We start from the raw sequence: 12546 nt of genomic DNA, 5'->3' as shown, positions 1-12546 counted from the left end.
GTGTCTGGTGGACAGGCACACCTGGGGAGTTTGGTGCCAATAATTTATCTCCTAGTACGTGAGTCCCTCCCCTGGTTCCTCATTGGCTGAATACTACAGGGTTCACATTCTTCCCCGGACATCGCCTAAGCCAGTTATATGTTTCTTTTACATTTGTCTTAATCTTATTGGTAGGTTTTAAAAAAACTCAAACAGTTATCACCAGGCCCTTATCAATTCCCCCACCCCCACTCTCAGCCCGAGCAGCTTCAACCACGTGGCCCTTTATTAATACCTTACTGTTAAAATGTTTAAACATCCTAGTGGGAATAAATCACATTTAGGTTTTATACTCTTTCCTAACAGTTCCCCCCTCTTTTTATTTAAGAATTTCTGATTTTATTCCCAGTAATGTATTTTAATTTACACTTGGTCCTTTCTCAAATTTCTCTAATAGCTTTTTACTCTCTTCCTCATAGTTCAATTTTTCTTCTAATAATATAAGATTGTTTTTGATGTAGGTCATACGTATTTGTTTGTATATGGCTGCCTTTGTAAGCTTTTGAGTCAAGCCTCTCATACAAGGGATGATACAGCATCCTACAGCAGTTAAAAGTCCTGCAACTGTAACAAGGGATGTTAAAATAAAGGCAACCAGGAGGGAGAACCAAGATGGTGGTGTGAGTAGAGCAGCAGAAATCTCCCAAAACCATATATATTTTTGAAAATACAACAAATACAACTGTTCCTAAAAGAGAGACCAGAAGACACAGGAAAACAGCCAGGCTATATCTACACCTGCGAGAACTCAGCACCTCACGAAGGGGCTAAGATACAAGCTGCAGCTTGGTGGGACCCAAGCGCCCCCTCACCCCAGCTCCCAGCAGGAGGACAGAAGTCAGAGCGGGGAGGGAAAAGGGGCCCAGGATTGCTAAACACCCAGCCCTAGGCATCTGCACCAGAGCACAGACACACAGTGCATGCGTGGGATGCTGAAAACTAGGGAAACAGGAGAGTAAGACCTGTGAGCGGGTTCCCGTAGCCAGCCCACCCGGGACAAAAAAAAAGCAAGTGCTTTTTGAAAGTCTTAAAGGAACAGGGATCCCACAGCTGGAAGGAAGCATCCTGGGACACTTACCCAGCAGCTGGGAAATCCCAGGGAACTCCAGATGCCCTAACCCCTGGGAGGCAGCGCAGCTTGGAGGCCCTTCAAGGCAATAAACAGCCTCCTGCTCATTCCCCCTCCTATGCGGCTCCACCATATTAGAGAAGCAGCCTGAGGCTGGCCATGCCCACAGCAAACGTGGAGCTCCACAGCAGCCGGGCAAGAATTAGAAACCCGTCTGCACACAGCTAGCCAGCACAAGCTGCTAGGGGTCGCTGTTCTCCCAGGAGAGGAAGGCCACAAACCAGCAAGAAGGGACTTTCTCTTAGCCAACACACGTGCCAGCTCCCCACAAATACTTCTATCGCCATGAAAAGGCAGAAGAATTTGATACAGACCAAGATCACAGAGGCAAACCCTGAGAAGGAGATAGACCTAACCAGTCTCCCTGAAAAATAATTAAAAATAAAGCTCATAACCATGCTGATGGAGCTGCAGAGAAATATGCAAGAGCTAAGGGATGATGTCTGGAAGGAGATTACAGAAATGAAACAATCTCTGGAAGGATTTATAAGCAGAATGGATAAGATGCAAGAGGCCACTGATGGAATAGAAACCAGAGAACAGGAACTCATAGAAGCTGATTCAGAGAGAGATAAAATGATCTCCAGGAATGAAACAATATTAAGAGAACTGTGTGACCAATCCAAAAGGAACAATACCCATATTATAGGGGTACCAGAAGAAGAGACAGAAAAAGGAATAGAAAGTGTGTTTGAAGAAATAATTGCTGAAAACTTCCCCAAACTGGGGAAGGAAATAATCAATCAGACCAATGAAGAACACAAAACCCCCAACAGAAGGGACCCAAGGAGGACAACACCAAGACACATAATAATTAAAATGACAAAGTTCAAGGACAAGGACAGAGTTTTAAAGGCAGCTAGAGAGAGGAAAAAGGTCACCTACAAAGGAAAACCCATCAGGCTATCATCAGACTTCTCAACAGAAACCTTACAGGGCAGAAGAGAATAGCACAATGTATTTAATGCAATGAAACAGAAGGGCCTTGAACCAAGAATGCTGTAACCAGCACGATTATCATTTAAATATGAAGGAGGGATTAAACAATTCCCAGACAAGCAAAAGTTGAAGGAATTTGCCTCCCACAGACCACCTCTACAGGGTATTTTAGAGGGACTGCTGTAGATGGGAACACTCCTAAGACTAAATATATGTCACCAGAGAAAATAAAATCACAGCAAAGAAAGCAGACCAACCAAATACTAACTAAATGCAAAAAATAAAATCAACTACCCACAAAAGCAGTTAAAGGAAACACAAAAGAGCACAGAATAAAACAACCAACATATAAAGAACAGAGGAGGAGGAATAAGAAGGGAGAAAAATAAAGAATCACCAGACAGTGTTTAAAATAGCTCAATAAGAGAGTTAAGTTAGACAGTAAGATACTAAAAAAGATAACCTTGAACCTTTAGTAATGACAAATCTAAAGCCTGCAATGGCAATAAGTACATATCTTTCAATAATCACCCTAAATGTAAATGGACTGAATGCACCAATCAAAAGACACAGAGTAACAGAATGAATAAAAAAGCAAGACCCATCTCTATGCTGCTTACAAGAGACTCACCTCAAACCCAAAGACATGCACAGACTAAAAGCCAAGGGGATGGAAAAAGATATTTCATGCAAAAACAGGGAGGAAAAAGCAGGTGTTGCAGTAGTATCAGACAAAATAGACCTCAAAACAAAGAAAGTAACAAAAGATAAAGAAGGACATTACATAATGATACAGGGCTCAGTCCAACAAGAGGATATAACTATTATAAATATATATGCACCCAACACAGGAGCACCAACATATGTGAAACAAATACTAACAGAACTAAAGGAGAAAAGAGAATGCAATGCATTCATTTTAGGAGACTTCAACACGCCACTCACTCCAAAGGATAGATCCACCGGACAGAAAATAAGTAAGGACACAGCGGCACTGAACAACGCACTAGAACAGATGGACCTAATAGACATCTATAGAACTCTACATCCAAAAGCCACTACTTACAATAGCCAAGAAATGGAAGCAACCTAAGTGTCAATCAGTAGATGAATGGATAAAGAAGATGTGGTACATATACACGATGGAATGTTATTCAGCCATAAGAAAACAAATCCTACCATTTGCAACAACATGGGTGGAGCTAGAGGGTATAAGGTGGAGAAAGACAAACACCAAATGATTTCACTCATATATGGAGTATAGGAATAAAGAAAGACTGAAGGAACAAAACAGCAGCAGAATCACAGAACCTAAGAACTAACCGATACCAAAGGGAAAGGGACTGGGGAGAATGGGAGGGAAAGGAGGTTTAAGGGTGGGGGAAAAGAAAGGGGGTATTACGATTAGCATGTATAATGTGGGTGTGGCATAGGGAGGGCTGCGCAACAGAGAAGACAAGTAGTGATTCTACAGCATCTTACTATGCTGATGGACAGTACTGTAATGGGGTTTGTGGTGGGGACTTGGTGAAGGAGGAGCCCTAGTAAACACAATGTTCTTCATGTAATTGTAGATTAATGACAAAAAAAACAGAGGCAACCATACCTTTCTATTTTCTAAACCATCTTTCCAACCAGTCTGTAAAAGCGCCACTGATTCCAGAGTTTTCAGCTAATTCATTAGCTAAAGTGGTGCCTTATAATGATCTGCGACTTCTATGAAAATTTCTTTCATTGGGTGTGGAGAGAAATTCCAGGGTAAATGGAATGGCCAACTGGGCTAAAGCACAAGTCCTAGTCCAGGTGGGTGGCAATGAGTACCACAGGTGCCCCTTTCCATAGTACTACCAAACATCCACTCAGGGGATGCGTAATTTCGAGAAGTTGCCCTCTTTAGAGACATTTAGAAGATGGGTACAAGTCAGTATGTTCCCCACAGGAGTTGTGAAACCTTCCCCTTGCCTAGAGAGGCATGAGGAGTGATTCATCTTCTCTATGGAAAAAGAGGGGATTGCCCTCGGGTCTGACTTCTTTAGTGCATGAAAGAGTAAAGACAAGCCCTTGCAAGTCTCATTTCCCCAAGCGTCCTTGTCCTGCTACAGGGCCAACATGTACTTCATCCCAGTGGGGTCTGTGTCCCAGAAGAGAGGAAATGGGACCACCTGCACCTGTGGCTGTCCATCAGCACATGTGTAACAATCACTTTTATTCAAAGCGAGTTCTGAAATTTAACCCACTCTACTCAGGCATTGGTGTCTCCATAACCTATCTCTATTTCAAGAGTCTGTTTTAGATCTTTTATCTCTGTTACACTAACTAGTGTAGGGTCATTATAGGTGAGCTCTGGCTTGTTATTTCCCTCAGAATTGGGGGTGGCCACTATGGGTGAAGTCTTGCCTTTGATTAAATTAAGACCAAACCTTCCCACAGGATCTACTGTAATGACAGCTGCAATGAGTCTGTAAACATGAGGGGTAATTACAGGGTCTGAGTCTAAGTCTTGAGGTTTATGTACAGTTAATAAAAGGGGTTTACACCGTCTGTCCTGCCAATTACCAGTAGGAATTCCTTTAGCTAAGTGGAGCTTTCTTTTTAAAGATTTTTCTGCTGCATGAGGGGCTGTCCACCCTTGAAACTGGGTAGTCTACCAAACACTGCTCTACCTTGGACATGGGGGCCTACTTGCCTTTTTATTCTATTAAGATTTGTCCATTCAGGACAGAGATACTTATTATCTCCAGAAAACTGTCTTTGGTTATTTAGGTCACCACAAGAGAGAACCTGACAAGCATCAAACCTAATGGTTTGGAGGCTTGATGTTTTAGTAATATTGATTACCAGTTTGACAGGATAACCAGGAGTTCCTTCCCATTCTAGGGTTCCCTGTGACTTGTCCGTGAAATACAGTTAGAAGGATAAAAGTTAACATTTTAGGTTCTTTTTAGTTTCAGCCTTAAGGGTTGGTTAGCCACCTGGAACACCTGCCAATTCTGTTTTGTCCCCAGATTTCCCAGTCAGTTTCTTTACTCTGTTGTAATGAGTCCAACCCTTTTCAGGCATCCTCACTGCAGTCTCCATGATCAGAAGCACTTGGTAGGGGCCTTCCCAGCTAGGCTGGAGTCTATCTTCTTTCCAGGATTTTACTAACACCAGGTCTCTAGGCTGGAAGCAGTGAGTGAAGAACTCATGTGGGGGAGTCTGGGTGAGGAGTCCTTTCAGCTTGAGAGAAGATAAGTTAGAAGACATGGCCAGCACACATTCCCTTAAAAATTGACCTTTTGTTTCCATAGTGGGCAACTCTGTTGCCCTTCCCAGATATCCAGATATGGTAACTCACATAATAATCACTATTCCCTGTAGTACTTTTGAAGTAAAATGATTCCAGTTATCTGAATCAACATTTTCTATTAACCCAAACCTAGGAATAACTTGCTCTAAAAGTACCTTTATCACTGATCCTGCCATTGCAGTTGTTAATGGGTGGGGCTCTACCCATCCAGTGAGATGGCCAACAATCACTACTAAATATTTAAGCTTTCCCACTTTTGGCATTTCAGTAAAGTCAATCTGAATACTTTGGAATTTGGAGGTCTTATTCCTGGAAGTCTCCCTCCAGATACTGGCTTTCTCATACACTTAGTGGTAATTCTTTGGCACATTATGCAGCTCCTACAAATCTGTTTAGCGACAGTTTAAATGATAATACACCCATAAACCTTTAGAAAAGCATCACACATCACCTGAGGACTCCAATGGCTACCTCTATGTAACATGTTCATCAGCTCTCTCATAGTAGGCTGGCTGATCATTTCTCTCCCATCTGGTAAAGTCTACCCCCCTTTCTCATCTCAAGATGCCCCCACCTCCTGTAGCTTCTTAATCTCCTTCTCAGAAAACTTTGGGATCTATGAAATTTTAGTGATATTTGGAGCGAGGTTCAAAAATCTAATTTCATCTTCAGATTTCATCTTTAGCAGCTACGTCAGCAATCCTATTACCCATTGCTTCATAAGAACTTCCTTTCTGGTGACCATTCACATGCATTATAGAAATCTCAGCTGGAAGAACAAGATTTTCCAGAACCTCCTTAATTAATTCCCCATGAATGAATTCCTTTCCTTTACTGTTTATGAGGCCTCTTTCTGTCCAAATTTTTCAACTCTCCAAGTCTGATATTCTATGAGGTCTATGTAACTATGGCTCAATTCTGATTGGCCTTCAGCTTCCCCTGCACATAAGCAGCTGGTTGGACTGAGACAGGTGTTTGTGGTTAAGACCAGGTCATCTTTTTCAAGTAAACTTGCTTCATATTTTAAAATTTGAGAATCTATTAGCCAGTGCCCAGCCCACTGATTAAGTAAGCATGACCTGAACCTGTTGAGGAGTACTGACCGTGAGGATTTCTCCAAGTTAACTTCCTGCTCTCTTCCACCACTAAGGCCATGGCTGCAATGGCCTGAATGCATTCAGTCCATCCTCAAGAGACAGGGTCCAATAGTTTAGACATAAAGGCCACTGGTTGTTTCTTTCCTCCCCAGGCTTGGGTCAAAACCCCTACAGGGAACCTTGTTCAACAGTAACAAACCAGTGAAGCGGCTTCTCTAATGATGGGGGTGCCAGGACTGGGGCGGTGTCTAAAGATTGATTTCAATTCCTCTAGAATTTGCAGTTCCCCTGGGTCCACTGGAGAGGATCTGGCTCTCCCTCTAACAATTTGAAATATAAGCTTCTAGCCTCTCTTCTAAAAAACACTTTTTGTGCTTCTCTCAGTAATTCCTCTATAGGTTTCTCATTCCATCCATCTAAATTCTGTAATTTCTTAGATATGTCTGCCCAACTTTTGGTTATGTAACTGACTTTTAAAGATCTTGTCCTACCTGAGCTTCTGGGCCAAGTCCTGAATACTTTCTCATCTGGTCCCTGAGTCTCTGTGAAAATGCAGTTGGGGTCTCTTCCTTTTCCTGTTGGACTTCAAACACCTTAGAAACATTTTGAGATCTTGGGGCTTATTCCCCAATTCCCTTTATAATTAGCCCTCGAAGATCCTGCATTTTAGTTATATCTCCTAGATTATTATTATCCCACCTAGGATCTACATTTGGGAACTTTTGTTCCACTGACTGGACACCCTGGCCCGGTGGTTATTTTTGTTCCCAAATGGACACAGCAGCTCTCCTGATCACCCCGCTCTCACCACCAGGGAATAGGATATTCATGATGGACATGTGTTCAACCTAAGTATATATATTAGGTCCCAGGAATTGATCTAGTTGGTCCACTAGGCCAAGGAGATCTTTTAACAATGCTTACAATTTCTCACCTCAGTACCCATGAGGGGAGCATTAACAAATTTCCCCTTGTCCTAGTGGGACCTCTCTCAATGGAAACATCTTGGGATTCCTGGTGGACTCCCCAGAAGGCAAGGGGAAACTTTAAGTCCTTCTTACATTAAGTCCAGGGAGAGGAAATCCTGGGGCAAAATACTTCTAAAAACTGAAATCAGTCAAAGGGAGAAATAAAGTTTAAAATCTATTCATTGCTCACAAGCTGCCATTTCTCTTTTTCAGGCTCTAGCATCAGCCAAAAACTGGCTCTCCCCCTCACCTCTCAGATATGGAATAGCCCTCTGTTGCCCAGGTAATTACCCATTGATATGGAGATAAACTACTCTCCAGCCCTGAGAAAAGATGCAAATGCACTAAAGCCATACTTCTTTCCACCTCTGAATGCCTGTTGATATGCAGATGTACTAAAGCCAGGTGAGATATTCTGGAAATATTACAATTTTACCCACAGGGAGGGGGACAAGAAAGTGGGTCCCAATGTTAAGTAGATATGAGTGGGGTGGAAAGAGAAAAAGGCCAGGAAAGTCCACTAAAAAACCCAGAGTTAATTAATTAAAGCTCAAAAAGACAGGAGCAACTTGGCCTGGAATGTTTAAATATTCCTCAGATAAAGGGGAGGGTACCTCAGCATAGCCTGTCTTTATTATATTAATCATACAGGACCAGCTCCTTCTTTTCTAACTTTACCTATATGCTATTTTTTCTTTTCTCTCTGACCCCAATCAAATAGTTTATAACCAAGGCAATCAATCCAGCATGCAGGTGCAGCTGTAAACAACATAGCAAAAAGCAGGAAGGATTTCATCCCAAATATTGAATTTTAATACCCAGGAGGTCAAGAAGCAAGATTCTCAACTTACTCATTAGCAAACAGACAATAACTCTGCCCCCCTTGGAAAAAGGGCAGCCAGTCCTGATATGCTCCCAAACCAGGAAGCTGCTAACCTGGGAGGGGACTAAAGCAGTAAATTTTTTGTGTTAAGCTAATTTTGCAGAATTACCCAGAGGACTGATAAGAAATATTACCGCGTTCGCCCCTTGTTGCGGTGACGACAGCGATACGTACACAGACCTGGTTCACTTCAGTTGTTTATTGTTGCTCGGAAGGCCGGGAGGTGGTGAGTGAGAAGAAGCAACAGCCGGGGGGAGCGAATGAGAAGAAGAATGAGGGGAGAGAGGGAGACAGAGATTGAGAGAGTGGGAAAGAGAGTGAGTGCTTCTTTCCTGCTTATGCCTTATATAAAGGAAGCTGGCCTATGGTGATCAAGCCTATAGGAGCAACTTCCTTATGCTAATGCCACCTAACCAGGCAGGGTGGCGCCCAGGAAGCGTGCGCCACCTTAGGGCATTGGTCAACTAGAGTGGAAGGGCGGTGTTCAGCCATAGTGGGACTCAGCCTCGGCCGTAGGCCGGCCCCTACATCTCCCCCTTTTTTGTTTTTTAGCACAATGAGGCTCGGGGACCATGCCTGTCTTAGGTTGTCAGGGAGGTGCAGCATCCTTACCCGTCATAAGGCAACAGACAGCTAAGGTCTGCGCCCTGTCTTAGGTTGGTATGCGTACCTCCTGATCTTACCCGTCTTTGACTACTGGTCCAACATATTGTGCTACACCCTAGGGGAGATGCCTTCTTCTATAGCTGCCATGGCCTGCACCAGAGCCATCGCCCGCACTTTCCGATGTTGCCATTGCATGGAACAGAACACCCATGCCTGACCAGGCTTTGGTGGCATTTAGCACGGCTTCAGCAAACTGAGCTACAGACAGCGCCTCTAACTTTTGGGGACTAACATTCAATATTTCTTGCCATAGCTGAGTGGTGAGCACATCAAACTCACTGGACCAATTGGTGGATAACATCTTGCCTAATTTCCTCGACAGATTGGCAGCTTTAGAGAGGTTATGAAAGGAATGCCAGTAACACATAGAGCTGTCAAAAGGCAGATATGGGAGATTAAGTGTACTATAGGTAGAGAAAAAGGCAGGAAAGGTATGTGCAGTTTCAGTCACCGGGAGTGGAATAGGCCAAGCCTTCACCAGACCCCATAGTTCTCTGTGTTCCGCTATCGCCTGCTGAAGAATCAGTAGCAGGATGAGCATCAGTGGCATCGGCATCTCGCACTTCCGGTTCTGGTCTTGCCACTCTCCGTGTCAGGCGTTCAGGCACCCAGATGGGATTGTTTCGGTCCTGTGGGAAAACACAAACAGAGCCTCGGCTCCAGATTAACACTGGATCCGGGCCTTTCCATGATCCTTCCAATACATCCTTCCACATAACTGCGGGCATGTCTTTAGGCCTGGAACGGCGATTATGCCGCTCTGCTGCACTGTGGCCATCTTTGTCCAATGTCAAAAAATTTAAAATGAACAATATAATGTTAAGTTTGTCTCTGGGGGATCTGAAGTCTGCCCCTATTCCCCCTTTTTGTTTATAGAGAACATTTTTAAGGGTCAGGTTGGCGCGCTCTACCACGCCTTGCCCTTGAGGGTTATAGGGAATGCCCGTGGTGTGGGTGATATCCATTGTTTTTAAAAAGCTGAGGAGCGATTGGGATGTATATGCTGGCCCATTGTCAGTTTTTAAATGTTTGGGCTTTCCCCAGGCCGAAAATGCCTGGAGGCAGTGAGATATGACATCTCTAGATTTTTCTCCTGTATGGCAAGAGGCAAAAATGATGCCTGAGCAGGTGTCTACAGACACATGGACATATTTCATCTTACCGAATTCTGGAATATGGGTAACATCCATTTGCCAAATGTGATTGGGGAGTAGCCCCTTTGGATTAACTCCTTCTGAGATGGAGGGTAGGAGTGTGACACACCATTTGCAACTGACTACTATGGCTCTTGCTTGGTCTCTAGTAATATTATATTTTAGGCGAAGGGTATGTGCATTGACATGGAATTGTTTGTGAAATTGAGCAGCTTGTTCTACAGGGTCAAATAGAGCTAAGATGTTAAACTCACGGGTCAGGGCATCGGCACGTCTGTTTCCCTCAGCAATGGGTCCTGGGAGGGAAGTGTGGGCTCTTACATGTCCAATAAAGAAAGGTTCTGATCGAGTCCATATTAGTTGTTGTAGCTTTCTAAAAATGTTGGCAACGGGGGAAGACTGGCTAATATAACTTACATTCTCTAAGATGGACACAGCAGTCACTACATACTGACTATCTGCTAAAAGGTTAAAAGGTTCCTGTGAGAAAAGCGTAAAGGCTTGTGCTACAGCCAACAGCTCTGTTTGTTGGGCTGAAGTGGTTGGAAAACTGAATGTCCAAGATTGGTCACCAGTGACCACAGTCCCAATGCCATTCTTTGACCCATCAGTGAACACCACCTTGGCTTTGGGTATGGGATTACATCTTGTGTTTTTAGGAAAGATGACGGGATTAGAGAGGCAGAACTGTAGCCAAGGATGTTTTGGGTAGTGGTTGTCAAAGGAAGCATTGGTGATGGTGTAAGCAACAGCCCATGCATCACAGCATGCAGTAAGACATTCAATCTGCTCAGCAGTATAAGGCGTTATTATCATGTTTGGGGGAATCCCAAATGTTTTTATAGCTGTTCTGATTCCCTTGATGATCAAATCAGCTATACTCTGAGGATACCATCTTAATGTTTTTCCTGGAGAGTGGGCCAGATATACCCAGAGAATTGGCCCTTCCTGCCAAAGTACCCCTGTTGGGCTATTATTACTGGGTATCACTATAAGGAATAGCAATTTGCCATAGTCTATTCTATCTACCTGGGCAAGCTGCAAGCGGGATTGGACTAGGCTCAAGGCTTCCTTGGCTTGCTTACTGAGAGAGCGCGGAGATGATAAATCAGAATCGCCCTTCAGTGTCTCATATAATGGACTGAGCTCTTCATCTGTAAGCTTTAGGAATGGCCTTACCCAATTTATATCTCCAAGTAGTTTTTGAAAATCATTAAGGGTTTTTAATTGATCTGTTCTTATGGTTATTTTTAATGGCCTAGCAATAGTATCTTCCAATTTAATTCCTAAATACTGTTTGGTGCAAGTTGCCTGTATTTTCTCTGGTGCTAGTTCCAGGCCCCATATCTTAAAGTGTGCTTGCAAGAAGCAGAGGGCTTCTTCTACTTTACTATTCTTTTCATGACATAAGAGAATATCATCCATATAATGATAGATAATTACATCAGGGAACTTTTTTCTAACTTCTGCCAGGGCCTCATGCACATACAACTGGCACATAGTAGGGCTATTTGCCATGCCTTGTGGCAACACTTTCCACTCATACCGCTCATCTGGGCAATCGTGGTTGATGGCTGGTACAGTGAAGGCAAACTTTTTACAGTCCTCAGAATGAAGAGGGATGGAAAAGAAACAATCTTTGATATCTATTACAATTGATTTCCAATCTTTTGGCAGGGCCATAGGCAATGGTAAACCTAATTGCACTGATCCCATGAGAATCATCTGATTATTTACAGCTCTTAAATCATGCAGCAATCTCCATTTTCCTGACTTCTTTCTTATGACAAATATGGGTGTATTCCATGGGGAAGTAGAACTTTGAAGATGCCCTGCGGCAATTTGCTCTTGCACTAATGTGTGGGCTGCTTCTTTTTTCTCTCTGGTAAGGGGCCACTGAGGAACCCACACGGGCTCCTCTGATCGCCATTGTATTTTTAATTGCTGTCTTCCCTCAATGGCCCCGAGGGAAAACCCAGTCCTGGGCCTCCAACCCTACTGGGTACCACTCCTGAAAGTGGGATAGGTGTCTCTCTGCCAGTCAGGTTTTTTCCTATGCCTCCGGCTCCTGTATAGCCCTGCTTCCTCATAATGGACTTTGCCTGATTACTATAGAAGGTTTCTGTTGTTAGTTTAAGATTCATCTGGGTTAGTATGTCTCTTCCCCAGAGAGACACCGGTATGTTCAGCACATAAGGTTGAATTACTCCCTCATGTCCCTCCGGGTCCTTCCAGGGGAGTGTGGCAGCACTACATAATGGGGCTTGGGCTATGCCTAGCCCTCTTAAAGTCTGAGCAGCTCGGTTTAAAGGCCAATCTTTTGGCCACTCATCTTCCCTTATAATGCTGCGATCTGCTCCTGTGTCTAATAGTCCTAAGAAG

Source organism: Manis pentadactyla, chromosome 10 (assembly GCF_030020395.1).
Source record: "Manis pentadactyla isolate mManPen7 chromosome 10, mManPen7.hap1, whole genome shotgun sequence".
Taxonomy (NCBI): Eukaryota; Metazoa; Chordata; class Mammalia; order Pholidota; family Manidae; genus Manis; species Manis pentadactyla.
The sequence above is the reverse complement of the archived record's forward strand: the minus strand, read 5'-3'. Positions refer to the sequence as shown.